Genomic DNA, 23,834 nt, shown 5'->3' on the forward strand with positions numbered 1-23,834 from the left:
TCGCTAATCTAGTTGAAGCCCAACAAATCCTTTTACGTCTTCTCTAGCATTTTAAAATTGACTCTTTTCACCACTATACTACAAGCCGGTTTGGAATTGCTTCCTGATTGTTTAAAAGCGTTTTTAATTTGATAAATTGCATTAAGATGTATTTGGCAATCATTAAAAATGCTTTTAATGATTACAAAATTTAGCTCTACTTGAATGAGCTAAAAATTGAAGCTTTCAAAAGTGCATACTTACTGGAGATTGAATATTTTGAGCAACTCTTTTTCATCAGACAATTTTGTCTTTTTTATTTTTTATAAAAATAATTACACTCCTTCCTTTATAAAGTTGCTATTATCAAATATGGTAACATTCTATTAAAAGATATTATTGTAAAATTAGCAATAGAAGTATTAAGAAAAATATTATTACCAAATAAATAAAAAATAATTTAATTGTGAAAAATATTTATTATAATGTGTTACCAAACACCTAACATGGTTTTTACTTTTTTTTGAACTATTTTTTGACAACTCAACTGATAAAAGCATTTTTTTTTTATTCCAACAGCAGCCCCAAACGGGCTCCACAAGTACATCTTCCGTTCAATTTTCATTCAATTTTAATTTTATTTTTAAAAAAATATTATACACCCATTTATCTTCATAAGAATTTGAACCTCGTATTTTGTTTCATTTTCATTCAATTTTAATTTTTAAAAAAATTATACACCCATTTATTTTTATAAGAATTTGAATTTCGCGTTTAATTTTAGAGCTAAATTACAGCTCCCAGTCGTCAATTTTAATTTATAATGAAATCAAAAAAAAAAAAAAAAAAGTGTATAATTGTTATCTTCATATATATTTGTATGTTTGTGTTGATATGATGTCATTATGTCATTATTTGTATTTACATGTCACGTCCATGGAAATAAAGATTTCACTATTATAAATCAAGAAATAGATATACAACTAGATGTCAAAACTTCATCCATCCACTCATCATCTCTTCTAATGCTGCATCTCTACACTGGGAAATTACATGTGAGTTAAGGGCCTGCTTGGTTGGTGTTTTGTTTTGAATATTTTTGTTGCAGGCCCGCTACAATATTCATGTTCAGTCCAAAACATGTTTGGTGTGCTTGTTTTGTTTTAAATAGTGCCGAAACATTTCTAAAAACAATTTGACGTTTTTGGATGATTTAACACTGTTCTCTCTCTCTCACACAGCCAGATCTCTTGCAATTTAAAGAGCGACCGCATCTAGCGGTTGATACATGACCCTCTTGTCTATTTAGATTAAAGTTGGCATCCAGCTAATGCTGAAACTACCAAATGTAACATGTAACAATAATTTTTTTGGAAAATGCTAAAGATCACGAATGAAATTTAAAATTAATGCCTACAAGAAAATCAAACTTGCAAATTATTTTGCCTCGTCCATCTCTCAGTTTAGGGTTGTGAACTGTATATATATATATATATATATTCAAAACAAACTCCAAACTAGTTTTGATATTAATTACGAAGTCAACTAGGTTCCTTCTTACTTAATTATTTCCTTATTTACAGGATTAATAAAAATAGAACTCATATATACAAGGGTAAAGTGCAAAAAAAAAAAAAAAAAAAAAAACCTCATAATATGTAAAATGTGCAATTATTCTCTATTGTGCTAAAACCTCCCTTACTGTTTCTAATTTGTACAAATAAGAACAAATCATAATTTTGATTTTAAAATTATTAAATTAATCTTACTTTATCACTAAAAAAAAGAAAAAAAGCAGGCAAGAGGTAGAATATTAAAATTACAAATAATGTTATAACATAACAATATTATGTTGTAGCCTCAAAGGGTACAGTGGCGTTGGTAGAGATCTGAGAGGTAAGTATTTGATATCTTGCTTTTGAACTGTACCTCTAATTTGAATAATAAGTATATTGTGGGACCGATAACATGTGGTCTAAAACAAATATATATATATATATATATATATATATATATATTATTATTATTATTATTATAATATTATGTTGTATCCATGGGACAAACACTTAAACAATTAAAACACACCCAAACCTTTAGACACCACCAAACACACCTATCCACCCTCAGATAAAAAGATCGATCTTCACGCTCTCTCTCATTGAACCCACTCTCACTTGCTCTCTGTAAAGGTCTTTGAGTCCAACAATTCGCGATCCGAATCCTTTGCTTTCTTAATATTCATTCAATTATTAATACTAAAAATGAAATTCTTAAAATGCCTTTATGTTTAATTTCTTTTTTTCTTTTTAATACCAAAATCCGGGAAAGAATAACCATTACTGATTTAACCTTTGTTATGTGTAAGTGCTATAGTGATAAGATTTTAAATTTTACCAATTGCAAATTATGAAATTTGAAGCATAACAACACGAGAGAAAAAAAAAAAAAAAAAAAAAAAAAAAAAAAAAATCTGAAAAACGCAGGAAAAAATATGGAGAGAAAAAAATATTAATCTGAAAAGTTCCTAACAAAGGAATTTTAGAGAGAGAGAAAAATATTTGTAAATAGACTGTTCAAAATCTAGAAAGAAAGAATGTAGGCTATTGACCGACAGAGTGCTCTCAGTGCATTGAAAGATGTTCGATTTGCGGTTCAGTACGGATATAGCCTGTCTATCGGTTACCGGCTACAAACTTTGGAGTCATAAAGTAGCTGATATGAAAGCTTGTCTGTGGATTTAGAGGGGTGGCCCATTAAAAAGAAGACCTGTTCAACAAATTGACATGTAAAGTTATTTATTTAATTGTGGCTCATATAATTTGGACATGTGACATATTATTTGGTGGGTAAATAAATAAATATTAATTAATATTATTTATTTTTGGTCAACTTATAATTATCTTTTTGGTAATTACTTATTGAAGAAGTGTTTTCCTTTCTTATTTCTTATTTTGATGGAAAGTATAATTATATTAGTATAAGGAAAATTGGTCCTCTCTCTGTCTTTATAAAAGTGCATATACTCCATCAATTATGTACAATTAATGAAATAACACGTAAAAGTTTTATGTGTGCAAAAGACTAAGAGAGAGAAACCAGTTTTCGATCTGGACGTTGGACTTAATCTCAACAAGAATTGATATCGTGAATCGAGGTATTTATATCTAATTAGCTTTTATTTATGCATTATAGATATGTGAAAATCATGAAGTTCTAAGACATAAGATTCATGTAAATTTGTGATTAATGGCTTAACACGAATTATTATAGTTTACATGTGGTATCAGAGCTAACGGTTTAGGAACTCATTATTTTTCATTAAAGTTGCATAAATAATATGTATAAATTTAAAATTAAATGATTGTATAATCCATTCTTTTAGAATTGTATGTTTAGGTTAGTCCGTGTGGTTTTTGGGTTTGGGTACCTCAATTTCCAAGCCAAAATTAAATTATGAAAGTTGGTTACTGATACATAGTTTACATATGTGTAATAGAACTTCAATGCTTTAGGTTACTGATTTTCGTGCATGACTAATAAAGAACATTGAATTAAAATAATAATAATAATAATAGTATTTGTCTTGCTATTGTTTTATAGAAACAGCCAGTTGTGAAAGGATTACAAAGACTCATTATTATTATTATTTAAAAATTAATAAATACATAAAGTTTGTGTATTTATTTATTTTATTAAAGAGGTTTAAATTATTGTTATAAGTATTTGTCCAATGATTTGAAGATTCTGATTTTAATTTAAAATAAATTAAAATTAAAGTTATTGAATACATAAAATATATGTATTGATTTATTTATTTTAGGAATATGAATTTCTAGAATAATTTGTGAGTTTAGAAATTTAATCTAATAAATTAGACATGCAAATAACTTGTTTTGTACCCAAACATACATACATATTGTAGAATCAATTTTAAATTGATTCAATTATGATCTTTAAGTCCGAAAATAAAATAATATATTTTATTATGTATATAAAATAAAAAGATATTTTCTTTGAAATTTCGGACTATTAAGTTTTTGAGATCGAAGTTGCTTAAACTTTAATCGACAATTATGAGTATGTGTGTATAATGTTAAATGGGTAAATTAATAATTAATTAATTACTAGTTAATTTAATATTCATATTATGTGTGGGTTAGTACCAAAGTGGCCTAACCATAACGGTCGATGAATATTAATTTTAGTAGTAAATATAACTTATTGATGAATTAATTACTGTCTAATTTAATATTCATATTATGTGAAGATTGGTAGCTACTAAAGTATCCCAATCATAATGATTGATGAATATTAATTTTTGTAATAGACATAATTAATCATAAATTAGTTACTATCTAATTTAATATTCATATTATGTAAAGGTTGGTAGTTACCAAAGTGGCCTAACCATAATAGTTGATGAATATTAATTTTAGTAGTAAACATAATTGCAATATTTCATGAATTATGATACTTATAATTTTTTGTGATATTCATGAATATTGATTTTATTTAATTATGAAAAATAATTTCTCAAAGGGAATTGATTTTCAAGTGATTAAATAAAAATTAAAGGGTCGTATGTATGTATATATATATATTTAATTAGGTAAATATAGGATATCCAAAGGTAACTTATTTGTTTAATTAAATAATGCATCACCAATAAAGGTATACATATAAATACATGTAAGAATCATTATTAGTATTTTATAGTTGCCACCCAAAGGGGTACTATAATTATACATTGTATTTATATTTTTAAGTTATACATACGTGTTGTTAATTCAAAGCATTATTGTTGTTAAGATTTTATCTTATTATATTTATTTTATTACATTCCTTAATGCGCATACTACATCTGTTCTGATTCTCAATATGACTAACTTCTCATAATGAAATGAGTAAGTTGAGTTCAAAATTTAGATGTGTTAAATCTTAATTTAAGATTTTAAATTGAGAAACTTACTGTTATTACTGATAAAAACAGTGAGGAAGAAAAGATTCTCCATAAAGCTTGGGAGAGATCGAACAGATTAAGCATTATCCTTATGTGAATAATTGTTCCTCATAGTGATAGTGCTAAGGAATATTTGATTATAAGAATGTTTTCGTGTTATAGATAAATATCTAAAACGAAAATTATTAATTGATATAACTACTATGGATTTTTTGTTGGTACTCGTACAATGTATGATCGTATTTTAAGATGACTAATGTTGCTGCAAAATTGAGAACCTTATGGATGATTGTGAATGGGAATTTTCTTATTCAATTTATTCTCAATTTCTTGTCTATTCAGTATGGGTCATTTTGAATTAACACTATTAAGACAAGTGGAAAGTGATTTAATTGACCATTATGTTAATTTATGAGGAGACAAAACTTAAGTAGCAAGGTAATCATTATGTTTATCTGATGACTCAAGAAGTTAGAAAGAAATTTGGGAATAAGTCAGAAAAGGCAATAAGTGAGCAACACCCAAAATTAAAAGATTTAGGTCAATCTACTAAAAAAAAGTAATGTAATAATGAAAAAGTGTCATTAATATATTAAATACTTTTAAAAAGATTACATAACATATAAAGAATGATTCGAAAAAGAAAAGTACGCTTTTGGCTTTTGTATATTGCGAATTACTTGTTGAAATTCTTTTTAATACATGATAGGTTGACTTAAGTACTAATATTTATATTTCTAATAGATGCAAGAATTTTTTATGGCCTAAATCACAAATTCAAATAAGAATTTCTTATTTATGATAATTGAGAAAAAGTTTTGTTGAAATCATTGTGACACTATGTTTAATGTTAGACAATGGATTTTATTTAAATTATTTTAAAAATTTTATGTTTATTCAATTTCCCATAATTTGATTTTATTTCAAAAACTTTATGTTAATGGTTTTTCATTTAAATTTGGTAGTGATATATATTTAAGAAATTATAATTTGTGAGTTATGGTTCTATTGTTGATGATTTCTGTAAATTCAAATTTGATGGTTTATTTATTAAAATCTTTTTGATCTTGTATCATAATGTTAGAATTAAGCGTAACTCAATTAATAGAAAATTTATCTTTGGCATAAAAGACTATGTCAATATCTAGTGAAAGGTTAGAAAAATTAGTAAAGGATGTGATTCTTCTGAATCTAAACTTTACTGATTTTGATGTGTGTGTAGATTGTATTAAGGGTAGACAAATTAAACGCACAAAGAAATGAGCCATAATAAGTACATAACTTCTTGAAATTATTTGTAAACCTTCTGATATTCCATCTTTTGGAGGAGAAAAGTATTTTATCGCCTTTATAGTTGATTTTTCACATTATGGATATATCTATTTATTGTATGAAAAATCTCAAGCAGTGGGTACCCTTGAAGTATACATAAATGAGGTTGAAAAATAACTAGATAGAAAGTGAAAATCATAAGGTCATATAGAGGTGGTGAATATTATGTAAAGTATGATGAAATAGGTTAATACTCTAACCGTTTGTTAAACTCCTTGAAATGTATGCCATTTGTGTTCAATACACTTTGTTATACATGCCACAGTAGAAGCGTGTAGCTGTAAGGCGTAATCGTACTCTTATGGAATTGGTTAGAAGTATGTTAAGTAATTCCTCGTTACCCATAATGTTGTGGATATTAAGTAATCTAAAGGATACAAGTTTTACTATCCGAAACATAGTACGATAATTATTGAAACCGGTATTGTCAGATTCATTAAGAATGGTGAAATCAGTGGGAGTGATAAAAATAAGAATTTGATCATTTCAGAAGTTAGGGTACAAATATCTTTACCCATAACTTATAAGGAAATAAGTGTTACTTCAGTTGTTGAATCGTATAACAACGAAGAACAATTAAATGATCAACAACTCTATAATGAGATTGTCACCAATGAATAGATTGTAGAAGAATAATAAGGAATAACATTAAGACAATCTCAAAGAGAAAGGAGATCTGCTATTCCGGATGACTATGTGATATATCTGTAAGAATCTAATTTTGATATATAGTGAGATATATACGGATCTGGTTACATATTCACAAGCCATTAACAGTAATGATTTTATTAAATGGATTAGTGTCATGAATGAAGAGATTATAAAGAAACATTCTCTCTAGTATTTAAGAAGGAATCTTTTAAAATATCATGACATTAGTAGCTTATTGTGATTTAGAGTTACATCAAATGGATGTGAATACAATTTTTATGAATAGGAGTTTATAAAAGGAAGTCCATATGGAACAACTTGAAGACTTCATATTAGAGGGTAAAGAATTCAAGGTTCGTAAACTTAAGATGTCAATATATGGATTTAAACAAGCTTCCTAACAATGGTATATTAAGTTTAATTATACCATTATTTCTTTTGGTTTTAAGAAAAATACTGTCGATCAGTGTATATACTAGAAAGTTAGTGGGAGTAATTTTATATTTCTGATTCTATATATTGATGATATTTTATTTGTTAGTAGTGATTTTAGTTTATTATATGAAACTAAAAGTTATCTCTAAGAACTTTGAAATGAAATATATGGATGAGGCATCCTATGTGATAGGAATAGAAATATTTCATTATAGATCACATTGATTTGTTTTTAGAATTGTCTCATAAAGCATATATTAAAAGAGTTCTAGAAGATTTGGTTGGAGGAACAATATTATGAAAAAGTGCAAAGTAATTTATGATTACTTTGTCTATTATGAAATTTTAATTTGTAGCATGCTTTGAGGCTATAATTTATGGTTGCAGAATTTATTTCAGGACTTGGAGTTATGTGTACCGTTTTCAGATTGCTGAAAATTTATGCTGCAATTGTTGATCTTCTTATATGAAAAATGATAGGTATTCTAAAGTTGAAATACTTTATCATTAAAGAAGATATTTAGAAACAACGAATGTGTATTGAAATTATAAACATACAACTTATGATTACAATCCATTAATGAATGGATTACCATCCAAGACATTTGTAGAACATGTTGAAAGAATGGGTCTTAAATGTAGTCAATGATGATTATTTTTTAATTGTGGATTGCTTAAATAGTGCTTATATATATTTGACATTTTGGGCTGATTAAATGTGTTTCTGATATTTCCTATTAATTAATGTACATGTACGTATTACTTTAATAAGTGGTAATAGGAATAGTCTTGGAAAAGACATTCACTACAACAAAAGTGACCTTTTGTGATAAAAATTTTATTGACAAAATCAATTTCGTTGGTACAGGTAGCTCTTTAGTGCCGCACAAAATTTTGGTCACAAAAAGAGTATGCTTTAGTGACCAACTATAATGTTGGTCACCAATTGTTTGGCGGAAAAAGAAATCAAGCTCCTGCGGTTTCGGCAATGGTGCCTGTGACACCGTTTTGGTATGTATTAGTGACCAAATTTATTTGGTCCCTATCTCATTCGTTATCCTTGCATCATATGTCTCTATACATCTCGTCTTAACCCATGAAACTAGCACGAACCCGTACAGCCTAATGACCCCAACCTCCCAAATTTCCCCTATTTCCCCACTGTGCGCCCAATTCTCACACGATTTTTAAACGTGAATGCCAATAGAAAGAGAGAGAGAATATCTGCTACCAATTAGCACCGTCGTCGGCAGTGCATCTGGACCATATCTCTTTGTCACCGATGAAAACATTATCGTCACCACCACAATAAACATAAAGGTATGGAATTTTTGTGTTGTGGAATATTTAGAGCATCTAATGGAACTTAGAAATTAGGGCTTTGGGTTATATATTTTTTCAAAGCGATCAATTTCTCTCAAACCCTAACTATTGGGTTATATAGATTTTCCAAACAAGCACATTCTCTCAAACCCTAACTTTCTCTTTTTCAACAGATCTTTCAATAACCCTTATCTTGGGTCTTCGATCAACAGTTAGAGATACTGAGTTTTTTTTTTTTTTTGGTGCAATTATTTGTTTCTCCTTCTGGTGTCATATATTGAGTCTGTGATGATGTATTATTATTTTTAATTGACATTTTTTGTTTTTTATTAGTGATACATTAGAAATAGAAGCTGTTATTTTTTAATTCTCAAATACACTCGTTCTTTGACGGTCAGAATTGTGAATTTTTTTGTGTGTGAAATTGACTGAGCTTCACTTCTCTCTTTTTCAGCAGACCTTTCAATAACCCTTATCTTGGGTCTTCGATCAACAGTTAGAGATACTAAGTTTTTTTTTTTTTTTTTTTTTTTGGTGCAGTTATTTGTTTCTCCTTCTGGTGTCATATATTGAGTCTGTGATGATGTATTATTATTTTTAATTGACATTTTTTGTTTTTGATTAGTGATACATTAGAAATAGAAGCTGTTATTTTTTAATTCTCAAATACACTCATTCTTTGACTGTCAGAACTGTGAATTTTTTTTGTGTGTGAAATTGACAGAGCTTCACTTCTCACATTGTGATACATAGCAATAGAAGCTTTTACTTTCTAAATGCTCAAGTATACTAGTTATTTGACTGGGTCTATTTTTTTAGAGCATTAATTTAAATATATTTCTACAACAAAATTATTTGCATTTCATGGAAATTTAAGAACCTTGTTTGATTAGGATACTATATTATCTTGACCAATTCTTCATTTTCCTTGGGGTTATTAGACTAAGTTTGGTGTGTTTCTATTCCTTCCTCTTCCTTTTCCTCAAATTTTTGCACTTTTATAAAAGGTAGCTCTCTGCTCTTCTTTCTTTTTTACTCATAAAGTAAGTCTATTACAAAATTTAATAACAAGAATTCCCATGTCAACCCAATAGTCTATTACAAAATTTAATAGTTTTGTATACTTTTTGTCTAGAACTTGCTGAAAATATTTACCCTTGAATATTCTCTTTAATGGGGCAGCCTCATATTTCCCTTATATATTTGAGATTTTGAGTCTATGGGTGCCCTTGACATTTTTTTCAACAATTCTCTCTTTTAATAGTTAATTGATGTTGATTATTTGGGCAATGTTACCAGTCGTACAACCACCACCATTTGAATTTACATGATCCACCACAATAGAGTCACGATTTTAAGTCTCTTGTCTTGTATATATTTAATTTGTACCACTTGGTAAAGACACTAACATTGTTCTTGTACTTATCTTGTTATTAGTTTTGTAGGCTTGATTATTCTTAAAATTAGTCGAGGTACATTTACTGATCATTGACTAGGATATTTGACAAGAAAGTCTAAAGTTGGGTTATGTTGTTGCCATTTCTATTACCTTTTCTTTTAACCATATTTGTTTTTGTTGGGTTAGTTCTGTTCGTTTAAGGTTTAGTCATATCTTTAACTTCTTTTTATTTTAATAACAATGCATTTTACTAATTTAAAACTTTTGAACTTTTAAATTCTTTGTTGCATTTCATAAAATCTCTCATTTAGTTGGTGATTATTTTTTCTTACTTCGCATTGTTTATAACATTCACAAATGTAGATGAACATGAGCTGGAGATTAAAGATTTTATTGAGGTGGCTAAGGCCCAAAAGAAGAAAACTTTATTCTCGGTGATGACACTTCAAATGAAGAAGATACATCCAATGATGGTTGCTCAGATGAAGAAGATATTATGTTCTATGATGAAGTTTCAATCCAGTTTTTGTAATCCTCTCTCTTTGATCAATGTTTTTTTTACTAAGGATACACTATTTATTTTGTAGGTAGAGATTTATCCAACTTACCACTTTTGGTGGTTAGATGAGGCAAATGAAGGCAAGCTTGCATTCTATTAACTTCTACCATCATTGCAGCAAATGTTGGCTTTAGAGCATTCCCTCTTATCTTAAGTTAATCAGTAACAATCAACTTGGTATATATGCTGAAACTTCTGGAGTGTTTGTTGATGAGATGGCCTCAGGCAAATGAAGGTAAGCTTCCATTCGAAGGATTTGTGTTTTAATCTACATATAGTTGTTTCCAATGTCGTCAATTGTCTGGATTGTTTTGCTCAATGTTTCTCCTATTCTTCTTCCTTTTTACTTTCCTGATTTTCAAAATTTGCTAAAGAAAAGGAAATGAATTCTAATTGGACTATTCAGCCTAATTACTTTTTGTGCATTCAGTGTAGCTTTTTTGCTGCTTTTTTATGGAGTGAGATTTCCACTTTGGAGTTGGATGATGTTGTTTCCAATGTCATTTATATTTCGTACTAAATTCAATAGCTTTGTTTATCTAAGGAGAAAGGTAATTCAAATTTCGTCATTGGTTCGTGATTATGCTCTTTTTGTTACTGTCATATATATATATATATATATATATTTGTTTCAATGAAATCTATAATTGGAACATTCCCCTTTTTTTTTTTCGTTTTCTCAACTTACAAATTAATTTTCTATAACCTTGTTCTAATGGCTTTGTTCTTTTTGAATGCAGAGCAATTGATTGGGAGGACATGAAAAAAATAAACTACTCATGGAAGTGACAAAGTAAAGTGATGAGATTAGTGCCCCCATAAGTAGGGACTTGGAATATTGCTTTTATGTTTTAGTTTGGTTATTTTGTGTTGCACAATTGAAATTTTATGTTGTATTAGAATCGAACAATTGAGGGTAGAAATTTGATCAAATTATGTGTAAGTTTGTATTTGAACTCGAATTATTATGTACTTCTTAATGAAATTTAATGTAATGTTTAAATTTGTTATGCCTTTTGTACTCTGAAATGTGTATGGTTGAATGTATAAATTTAATTAATGTCAATCAGTTTTTTTAACAATGGCAATGAGTAACAAAATATATTTTTCACTATTAATAAAATTATGTTTCTTTGTACCTACTTAGTGAGGAAAACTGTTGGTCACTGTTTAAATTAGCAACGAAAATATTTGTCATTAATGCTAAAGAAAATGCAACGAAAAATTTCGTCGCTAAAATTCAAGTAGCACTGACGAATAAATTTTCTTCACTAAAACTCAATCAATAGTGACGAAATTTTGATTCATCACTATAAATCAACTGAGACGTTTATATAGCAACAAACTAGTGACGAAAGTTTTTTCGTCGCTAAATACTTTTAATGACAAAAATTTAACTTTTTGTGACGAAAAAAATCGTCACTAAAGATCACTTTTGTTGTAGTGATTATTGTTAGATCATTATTAATACTTCTCATTTATAGACTATGTTGAATAAATTACTAGTGTTGTGATACATGGAAGGGACTGTGTCATTTAAGGATATATAACCACCATGACTCGCATTGGTAATTTATTTACCATGGTATTTATGATGACCAATTTAATGAGTTAATCTGATTGATGGTGTACATTAATGACTATTTTACTAAACCACTACAGAAATTATCATATGTGCCAAATGGGATAATGTAAGATTATTTATTTAATTGTGGCCCACATGATTTGGACATGTGACATATTACTTGGTAGGTAAGTAAATAGATATCAATTAATATTATTTATTTTTGGTCAACTTATAATTACCTTTTTGGTAATTACTTATTGGAGAAGTGTTTTCTTTTCTTATTCCTTATTTTGATGGAAAGTAGAATTATGTTACTATAAGGAAAACTGGTCATCTCTCTGCCTTTATAAAAGTGCATATACTCCATCAATTATGTACAATTAATGAAACAACACGTAAAAGTTTTATGTGTGCAAAAGGCTAAGAGAGAGAAACCAGTTTTCACCTTTACCTGTTGATCAGAGTTGCAGATTAGTTCGTGGCCAAAAGATCTGGACGTTGGACTTAATCTCAACAAGAATTGATATTGTGAATTGAGGTATTTATATCTAACTAGTATTTATTTATGCATTATAGATATGTGAAAATCATGAAGTTCTAAAATATGGGATTCATGTAAATTTGTGATTAATGGCTTAACACGAATTATTATAGTTTACATGACATATAGTCTGCCGTTTTTTGACCACTCAATTTTAGAGGAGAGAGAAATAATATTGCGGCTCCAATACTTTAGAGTGATAGAAATAATATTGTTGTTTTTTTTTTTTTTTTTTTTTTTTTTTTTTTTTTTTTAACTTTAAAATCATATATACAAACTTATTAAAAGCAATATATATATATATATAGTAGAAAATACCAAGACAAAAAAATTTGGGCAATCTCAAAAATCCACAGTTAAAATGCATTAGCAGCATCACAAGTGAAGTGGGAAACAAGGTCGCCAAAACCATCCACCAATTTGGACCACATTATCAAGAAAGACTATGTCTATATTTAAATCTCATTTTAAATTAAAAATAGTCTTTTTTTTTTTAACTGAAAATGATTTTTTCACTCTCAATTAATTAATTTACCTCACCCTTTAATAAAGCTGCCTTTTCTCCCCCATTAATACCATTGCTGATAATAATATAACAAACCATCATATACTGCAATGAATTAGAAAAAATTCAGACAAATTTTTTTTTTTTTTTTTGATAAAACCCATCTGCTCTTGTAATCCATTGACAAGGTTGAAAGTTTGAGTTTCATTAGAGACAATTATTCTTCTGGATTAAGAATAATTGAAAGAAATGCTTTCAATTTAAATTGTACCATTAGACATACAATAATATTATACAAATCATGAAAAGATAATTCTTGCTAAGCATTTGAATGATCATTCACTAATTTGTGCTACTTCCTCTACTTACAGAGTTGAATAAATTCCTCTGCAACCCCATCCATCTCTTCCTCTCCATTCGGACTTATATGCTCACTCATTTCTCTTGCTTTACTCCTTATATTTTCTCCATTTTTCTCCACCACCACTTTTCTTACGACTTTTGCTATCTCTTCCCTTTCAAGCGTTTCATTAGTACTCTCTCTCTTGACCTCCACACCCATACCAATCTCCTCCACAAGCCTAGCATTCAGTTGCTGGTCAAATTGCATTGGCATGCCAATGATTGGAACACCAAACTTCATGCTCTCCATTATAGAACTCCATCCACAGTGACTCACAAACCCACCAGTGCTTGAATGACCTAGAATCTTTGCTTGTGGAGCCTGTTGGGATTTATATGCCCTGGCATAGCAAATTCCTGTTTGGATTAAAATGAAATATGTTCCTGACGTTTATGAAATATTTATGTTTTATACAATTGGTGAATTCAATGTATTATATTTCGATTCATTATAGAATTGATAGTGTCCATTTGATTATAAGAGATATTTATATATATGTTTGTGATGGCAATCAATGCATGATATATAAATAGTAATCATAAATGGTTCATAGTCGGTAATTATGGATGAACTCATAATTAATTAAGATTTGAACTGGATCCACGTTAGGTTGAGATATATTGCGAGAGCCGTTGTATGCAATTGCTCCCTATCACCGTCATGGCATTTGACTCTTAAGTATGAGAAAATTATAGACTCTTTTATTAATTAATAATTACTTTGATTTGTTCGGGGGATTCTTCGGGATCCTTAGACCGACACTTTGAGTAGTTATGTAATTAATAGTTAGAGGGTTATATTTTCAATATTTGCATCATTGCTACTTGTATTTATTTTGTATTGATTATGTTTAATCACAAAGTAAATTCGAAGGCCTTCGTGTATTTTTAGACAAAATGATTTATTATATATTTATTTATTTAAATTATTATTTTTGTCAAACAAATGTTTTATTGTGATCGAGCCAGAAATAATCAAAGGTACCAAAATAGATATATTAATTAAGTAGTCGGATTGATGGCTTTATTTATCCGATAACTAATTATGCATAGAGGGGTCAAAGTGCATTATTGACTTAGAGGTTATTTATTATTTAATTGGAGTTCAATTAATTTCTTTTAGTGGAGTAGAAATTGATTTATGAATTAATTGAATTGGGTCCATGGACCGGGCCAATTATTAATTCATTGTAGCCAATAAAATAATAGGCCCAATGGGATCTCACTCATAGCTCAACTTGATATTGGAATCATATTAGATTTGAGACATATGAATTAGAGATGGAGAAGGATTTGTTGTTTCCTTTTCTTTATTTTTATGTTGCCTATAAATATACATGGTCTATGTATATTTTAGGGTGTGATTTTTATGAGAAGGAAAAAAGGAATATTTTTTCTCTCTCTAGAAAATTAGGGTTTATGTTCTCATCTAATGGAGGCTCCCACAAGCCTAGTTTTCCGAGGTAATTCATGGAGGCTTATGAATGATTCCTAAAGGCAAAATAATTACCAAGAAGATGGAGATCCAAGGAGAAGGCATCTTGCTAAGGGATCTACAATAAGTGAGAACATTCACTTTAGAGGAAAATTTTAAAGGTTTACTCAGACCTTTGATGTAAGTATTCAATCCATTAATTGAATGATACATCATATTTTTATTTTTGCATAAAACTTGTCTCTATGTGATGAATCAAGATCTATGAATCAAAATCCATCGAAAAGTTTTTAAAACTTGCACGTTTCCTAACAGTGGTATCAGAGCATGGTTTGATTCATTACTAGAGATCATGATTTTATGAAAATCATCATTCATGGATCCAAAATTATATTCATATATATTTTTATTGATGTATGATTTAATATGTTGATATATATTGATACATGATGATGTATGAATAATTGTGAATGAATGATGATGTATGGTTGGGCCATGGATGAAGCTTATAGGTTAAATTAATGTAATTTTATCTTTGGATGAATGTAATTAAGGCTTTGATTTAGCCGTTTGAAAGTTCAATGATGTAATTTATTTTTTCCATTGTATTTCAAGTTGTAAATATTTTTAAAGCCATGTAATATTCATCAAAGGGTGCTATGAAGTTTCAAGAAGGTCCAAAAGGGTTAAATTATGCTTCAGTAATTTTTCTGGAATTTTTTGAAATTTTTCTGGAATTTTTTGAGGCTTAATTTAATTTTCTGGGAATTTTTCTGATATTTTTCGGCGTTTTTCCGGTGGCCGGAGCATCGCCGGCGGCGAGAAGAGAGGTCGGAGGAGGCTAGAATCAGGTGCAGCTCTATGGTGGTGAGCCTGGCGCGTGAGGAGCACGTGCCAAGAGCTAGAGGCATTGAAGACATGCTGACGCGTGGGTCTCACGCGCCAGCCAAATCCACCTTCCCTCCACGCGCTTGCAGGCGCGTGGAGGTGCGCCCCATGCGTGTGCCAGCGCGTGGGGGCACGTCCCACGCGCCCCAGGCCCGTGCCTTCACCTGCAGCATGCCCCAGGCGCGTGTGAGCGCGTATGGGGCCCTCCAAGCGCGTTCCAAGCGGTGTTTTGCTTCTCTCGGTGTGTACCAGCCTTATGTGGGTGTTTGCAAGCCGATGGATGATCCTCGCGCTATACTTAGAGCAATTAAATGTTAAAAGCTAAATCCATTGGCCATTTAATTTGCTTTATCTGTCATTTATTGTTGTATGTGATGCATGAAATAATTAATTGTTAATTATTATTGTTCATGCATTGGATCCATGATACTTATTTAAATGGCTTGATTTATATTAGTTAAATTATGAAAATTAATTGGATTTGATTACTAATTAATTAGAGGGCACTTATTGGGAAACGAAAAATTATTTTTATAAATTATTTTTGAAGTGTGCCTCAAATTAAATATTAGTGAATTATTTAAGTCCAAATGTTTTCTAAATTTAATTGGATTAAAATCAAGACGTTTTGCATGCATCATATCATGTATTTGAATAAAATGAAAACCCTAATTATGAATGATTAAAAATTGAGTAGGAGCGGGGATTTTTATACATTGCCCCATGACTTTCGTTATTAATACCATTGTAATTAGATCTTCAAAAATAAGGCCCCACGCATGATTTGAAGAGTCTTATTATTACAAGAATGGTTGTCTTCATGAAAATACAAATATTAAATGTTCATTGTAATTAGATCTTTAAAAATAAGGCTCTACGCATGATTTAAAGAGTCTAGATTATAATGACAACATATTTAATGTTTAATTTTTCGTTAGAGTTTTAATAACGTTATACACTCAATCTAAAATCAATAGTGTTAGCTTCCCAACGAAGTGGTCTACACTAGGTGATTTTAGAAAGGCTAAATTAAATCAGGAATCATTTCATATGATAGACAAGGCATTGTCTTAAGAGATATGGAAATGATGGGATTTGCCCGCCAATAGCAATAATGAACTTCACCAATCGAATAAGTTATTGGCGTATTGGTTATTCGATTTTTCATGCAGTGGTTAAGGGACCCATATATTATTATTTTAATGGAAGTGCTCGCCTAATAGCAAATGAATCTCTACAATAGTAATAATGAACTCCTCCAACAGGATAAGTTATTGACATATTGATTGGTTGATTTATTATGCTACAGAGTTGAGGAACCCACATTAATTAAAAGGGATTGTTCACCAATAATGATAATGATCTCTTGTTCGATTGAGATTTATTATATTATGTGGTAAACAAATTCATTTTAATTTTAAATATGCATGACAATATTAATAATTCACCTTGCATATTGTATGAATGCATTTATATTCAGACTAATTATGTCTAATCCATTTTATCTGCTTGCTAATTTCAATGTATGTGGACTTCATTTATAATGATTAGAAAAGGAATTTAGATATTTTATTCACAACGTGGTGGTACAAATGTATTTACTACTCCTAAAACCTAATCCTTTTACTTTAAGATACCCAAGAGAACATTAATGCTTTGAATAAGTGAAATAAGGCAAATGAGATGAATTGGTGCAATATTCTAGAGTTTACCTCGAATACGCTCCAAAGCTAACATTTACATTATTTTATTTTCTTCAAGCATCATGTTAAATGTCAATAAGATGTTTTGGTGAGATTAGATGGAGAGTATGCTAAAGTACTATATCAGACTTGAATAGCATCAAGATAGCCTAAGGAACTCCAGTATGAAATCGAATTTTGGAAAATGATTGTTTATTATTTAAAATTAGCTGGAGATTAATAGGGCTGACTTGGGTGGTAAGTTTCAAGTTGACATAATTATTGCCTTGTTACCAAACTCGTTCGACTCTGTTAGAGTGAACTAAATAAGGAATCAGTTTGAGTTCACACTCGCTGATATTCTTATAGAATTGGTAACAGATGAAGGGATAATCAAGAGTTTGGGCGTTCCTATCAATCTAACCTAGTCTATACCATCTTCTTCTAGGCCCAAGTGGATGGGCAAAGCAAAGAAGAAGGATGATAATAGGACTAGGCTAGCACAAAACATAGGTATCTAAAAGGTTAAAGGGAATAAGGCAGTATATGTTGAGGGCGAATGAAACTGTTTCTTTTGCCGTTAACTAAAATACTATAGGACGAACTGTCTAAGCAATGACGTGGCATAGGAAAATATATATTTAATCATTGAGCTATGTTATGTGGTTGCATCTATTAATTACTGATGGATAGATTCTGGAGCCACTAAACATGTTTGCAATTCATCGTAAGGATTTCAGGAATCCAGAAGCCTTGATAATATGGATATATATTTATCTTTTGACCTGATGCCAAGGTTGTAGTTAGGTCAGTGGGAGTATTACATCTGAAATTAGAGAGTATGAGGATATTAGTATTAGAAAACTATCTTTATGCACAGAAGTTAGACGCAATCTAATTTTTGTTTCACTTATGGTTTATAAAAACTGTGTTGTTATTTTGTAAAACTGGTTTTATAAAATTAAATAGATATGTTATTGCTTCTGGTGCATTGAAAGATGGTTAATATACTATAATCACAAACTCTTAAGATTTGCAGAATGTAAAAACTAATGTTGCATCTTCTAGATTGAATGTTAAGAGAAAAATTGTTATTCCTGACTCATTGTATTTTTAATGTCTATTTTTGGGTTGTTATCAATCAAAATAAGATTCAAAGATTGGTCAAAGAAGGTTAATTACCTAGTGAGGCAGGGGAGCCTAAACCAAACTTGTGAACCCTGTTTTGAAGGATAGATAACTCTTAGGGCTTAATCAGCCAGATGAAATAGACATAAAGGACAATTGGAGTCGGTACACACTGACACGTGTGGTCTTATGAACATCCAAGCAAGATTACTCATGTTTTGGATAAGTTTATCTGATGCAACACAAGTCTTAAACTCTTGGTATTTTCTGAGAAGGTTAAGACTGATGTGGAACACATATTAGGTAAACTTATCAAGACACTTCGATCTGATCGAGGATATGAGTATTTCTTGGGATAGTGCAAAGACTATATGGTCAATGAGGGTATTATGTACCAGTTTTCCGCAATTGACGCTAAATGTATTTAGGTTTCAAATAGGAATAACAGAATTCCACTTAACATGGTTAGATCTATGATCAGCTATGCTACATTATCTCTTTAATTTAAGAGTTTAGCGTTAATGACATCGATGCGCATTATGAACTGCATTCCATCGTAGTCTGTCTCAAGGATACCGTTGAGCTGTGTTTTTGACTAAATCTTAGTTTGAATCACATGCACGTATGGGGTAGTCTTGCACATGTGCGTTTGATATGGACAAGTAAGTTGGAAGCAGATCATAGGCATGCTAGATTTGATAGCTACTCTTAAGTCACTAGGATGGATTATTTTATGATCTCAAAGATAAAAGTTGATTGTTTACACTCACTGTTTATCTATAGGAGAATCATATTATGAATCACATACCTAGTAACATAATGTTAGAGAATATGGTATGAGTACCAGATGTACCACATGTGAACACACTTATTATAGAGATTGAGAATAATATATGAATTCTCTATTGATGCGTCAGTATCATCTAGTACACAGATTCCTGCATCGGTACATTAATGTAGTGGGAGGATTATCATCCAACCGATAGAATCATGTTTTTAGGTGAGACCATTATGGACATCCCTGTTAAACATGAGTTGGACCAAGTAAGCTACACGGAAGCGTGAACCGATATGGATACAGATCGTTTTGGCGAGTTACTATGAAATCAGAGTTGGAATCTATGTATTTTAATAAATTCTGGAATCTTGTAGAACTTTCTAGTAGGGTGATACCTATGGAAGGCAAGTTAATCTACAAAAAGATACCAGAAGATTTCTTAGTGAATAAATCATGAGTGTACAAGGGAATGTCATTATTTTTCTTAATTTTATATATTGATGACATCCTACTCATTTATAATGACGTGGAAGTTTTGTCATCAATAAAAAAGTAGTTGTTCAATTACTTTTAAATGAAGGATTTTCAAGATGTAAGCTATATTCCTAGGATCAAGCTTTTGTAAGATCAGGTTAAAAGGAAAATAGGCTTATCTTAATAATCCTACATTGATAAAGTTTTGACCAGGTTTGGTATGCATAACTCAAAGAATGAGTTCTTACTTTATTGATATGGATTGCTCTCTCTAGTAAGTAGTTTTTCAAGACTATCAAAGGAGATTGAGCAAATGAGACTGGAACAATATGCTTCGGCATATGAGAGTCTCATATATGCCATGGTCTATACCAAACAGGACATCCGCTACATTGTAGGGATAGTCAGTAAAGATCAGTCCAATACTGGACTTGACAACTAGTCTGTTGTGAAAAATATCATTAAGTACCTAAGGAGAATTAATGATATCATACTCATTTATGGATGTGATGATATGGTCCTAGTCAGGTATGCTAGTTCTGATTTTCAATCAGAAGTAGATACTATGAGGTACATGACTTAGTGTATGTTCACTTAATGGAAGGGAAATCAGTTGGTAGATTGTTAAGCAGATTTCAACTGCTGACTCAAACCTGCAGGTGGAATATATTGCAGCCTTAAAGGCGGCAAAAGAAGCCTATTGGTTTGATCTCACTGATTTAGAGGTTGTGGAGCATACTAGCCTGCTTATCGAGCTATATTGCGACAATATTGCAGAAGTAGTCCAAACCAATGACCCAAGGTTCGATAGATGAACAAAATACACTGATAGGAAGTATCATGTTCTACATGATATTGTCCGGCAAGAAAATTTACTTGTGGCTAGAACATTGCATTGGAACACAACTTTGTTGATCCATTAACAAAGGTGTCGTCGATCAATAGTTTTGATCAACACCTGGATAACATTGGAGTTAGATACAATTTGAATTGGCTATGAGGAAAATGTACTTGTGGCTAGAACATTGTATTGGAACACAACTTTGTTGATCCATTATCAAAGGTGTTATTGATCAATAATTTTGATCATCATCTGGATAACATTGGAGTTAGGTGCAATTTGAATTGGCTATGAGGGTAAGTGGGAGCTGTTGGGATTTATATGCCCTGGCATAGCAAATTCCTGTTTGGATTAAAGTGACATATGTTCCTGACGTTTATGAAATATTTATGTTTTATACAATTGGTGAATTCAATGTATTATATTTCGATTCATTATAGAATTGATAGTGTCCATTTGATTACAAGAGATATTTATATATATGTTTGTGATGGTAATCAATGCATGATATATAAATAGTAATCATAAATGGTTCATAGTCGGTAATTGTGGATGGACTCATAATTAATTAAGATTTGAACTGGATCCGCGTTAGGTTGAGATATATTGTGAGAGCCGTCATATGCAATTGCTCCCTATCACCGTCATGGCATTTGACTCTTAAGTATGAGAAAATTATAGACTCTTTTATTAATTAATAATTACTTTGATTTGTTCGGCGGATTCTACGAGATCCTTAGACCGACACTTTGGGTAGTTATGTAATTAATAGTTAGAGGGTTATATTTTCAATATTTGCATCATTGCTACTTGTATTTATTTTGTATTGATTATGGTTGATCACAAAGTAAATTCGAAAGCCTTCGTGTATTTTTAGACAAAATAATTTATTATATATTTATTTATTTAAATTATTATTTTTGTCAAACAAATGTTTTATTGTGATCGAGCCAGAAATAATCAAAGGTACCAAAATAGATATATTAATTAAGTAGTCGGATTGATGGCTTTATTTATCCGATAACTAATTATGCATAGAGGGGTCAAAGTGCATTATTGACTTAGAGGTTATTTATTATTTAATTGGAGTTCAATTAATTTCTTTTAGTGGAGTAGAAATTAATTTATGAATTAATTGAATTGGGTCCATGGACCGGGTCAATTATTAATTCATTGTAGCCAATAAAATAATAGGCCCAATGGGATCTCACTCATAGCCCAACTTGATATTGGAATCATATTAGATTTGAGACATATGAATTAGAGATGGAGAAGGATTTGTTGTTTCCTTTTCTTTATTTTTATGTTGTCTATAAATATACATGGTCTATGTATATTTTAGGGTGTGATTTTTATGAGAAGGAAAAAAGGAATATTTTTTCTCTCTCTAGAAAATTAGGGTTTATGTTCTCATCTAATGGAGGCTCCCACAAGCCTAGTTTTCCGAGGTAATTCATGGAGGCTTATGAATGATTCCTAAAGGCAAAATAATTACCAAGAAGATGGAGATCCAAGAAGAAGACATCTTGCTAAGGGATCTACAATAAGTGAGAACATTCACTTTAGAGGAAAATTTTAAAGGTTTACTCAGACCTTTGATGTAAGTATTCAATCCATTAATTGAATGATACATCATATTTTTATTTTTGCATAAAACTTGTCTCTATGTGATGAATCAAGATCTATGAATCAAAATCCCTCGAAAAGTTTTTAAAACTTGCACGTTTCCTAACAGAGCCCACCCCTCAACAACCACTCCTCTCTCTCCTACCCTCTCAAGATACCCCTCAGGCAGTGCTTCTTCAACCCTAATTCTCTCTCCCATAGGAAACCTAACAACCCATATGAAATTCACCTTGCTAAGCTCTAATCCGTGAGCCAACTCTTCTATGCATTTCCTCCCCAGAGAGAAAGTACTCACTCCCAAAACAAACAAACACTGAAGAAGACTCATCCTTCTTGTCAAGCCACTGCATTATCTCTATACACTCATCTCTATTGACAGGGTCCTGTACAAGTGGACCTAAAGACACCATTTATTTGTTAATCAAAACTGAAGAATAATCCATATACTCTCTCTATCTCTCTGGATAAACACTTGATCAGCACTACGTTACAAGATTGCTCGAGGGAAAGGAGGAAGCGTTCTCCATCCGTGACTCCATTTACAGAAGCATCGAGGAAGCTTTGAACCATAGAACGCTCCAGCTCATGAAGATAAATTGTCGAGAATGGGAATGGAAGACGTGGGTTCTTGATCATGTGAATGACGAAAGAGATGAAGGCGGTCCCGAAAATTAGGAACTGAACAGATGGAATATTGTGGGAAAAAGCTATGGATGATGCCCATGGTTGAATGCAGTCATTGATGAGCAAGTTTGGTTTGAGGGTTTTGAGGATGTTGGAGAAGTTGGGGCTTGACATCTCAAAGGCCTGTTTGAGGGTGGTCATGAGATGAGTTGGGAGGCCATTGGTTGTGTGGTAGTGAGGAGGAAGGTCAGGCAAGCATAGAAGGTGGAGCTCCACTAGTTGTATTGAGAGAGACTCCTTTTCATTGAGCCTTTTCTTGATGGAATTGAGATTGATAGGTGTTGAGCACAAGTATATGAAGAAGTTTCTCTTTGTGAGTTTTTTGGCTACCTCTAGAAATGGAGATATGTGGCCATGAGCTAACCATGGTAACATCAAGACACTGATACGGTTCTCCCTTGCATCCATGTGCTCTCTCTATCTCTCTATGGCTCTCTCTCTCTCTCTCTCTAAGACGTCCAAGTGCTAGATTAAATACAAGTCAATAATAGTGGACAAGGATAATTGGATACATTTGATGGAGGCTACAAATGCAATGACGACGTTGATGGGTATAAAAAATTTATTAGAATTTAATACTTTTGTCCAAAGTATTAATAATACTAATACTTTTGTCCTTACTATTAATCATGGAGTCCAAAAATT

The 23,834-nt window shown here is 30.8% G+C and overlaps 1 long non-coding RNA gene and 1 pseudogene across 6 annotated transcripts; one reads left to right on the forward strand and one right to left on the reverse strand.

Moving 5' to 3' along the window:
* The first annotated feature begins 8,291 nt into the window (after window positions 1-8,291).
* Window positions 8,292-11,648, forward strand: LOC132311860 (uncharacterized). 6 transcript variants are annotated; one of them, XR_009483128.1, is made up of 4 exons: window positions 8,328-8,677; window positions 10,443-10,873; window positions 11,074-11,189; window positions 11,379-11,648. It is a non-coding gene; the product is annotated as an uncharacterized LOC132311860 (long non-coding RNA). The 6 variants fall into 6 exon arrangements; XR_009483126.1 differs by having other exon boundaries at window positions 8,329-8,677; window positions 11,069-11,189; XR_009483127.1 differs by having other exon boundaries at window positions 8,292-8,677; window positions 9,135-11,189.
* A 1,893-nt stretch (window positions 11,649-13,541) lies between these two features.
* On the reverse strand, window positions 13,542-23,597 carry LOC132314909 (UDP-glucosyltransferase 29-like; annotated as a pseudogene).
* Window positions 23,598-23,834: the final 237 nt, after the last annotated feature.

The sequence above is a fragment of the Cornus florida genome, unplaced genomic scaffold, assembly GCF_030987335.1.
Source record: "Cornus florida cultivar Cherokee Brave unplaced genomic scaffold, ASM3098733v1 CherokeeBrave_3.0.0_Hap2_Chr06, whole genome shotgun sequence".
Classification (NCBI taxonomy): domain Eukaryota; kingdom Viridiplantae; phylum Streptophyta; class Magnoliopsida; order Cornales; family Cornaceae; genus Cornus; species Cornus florida.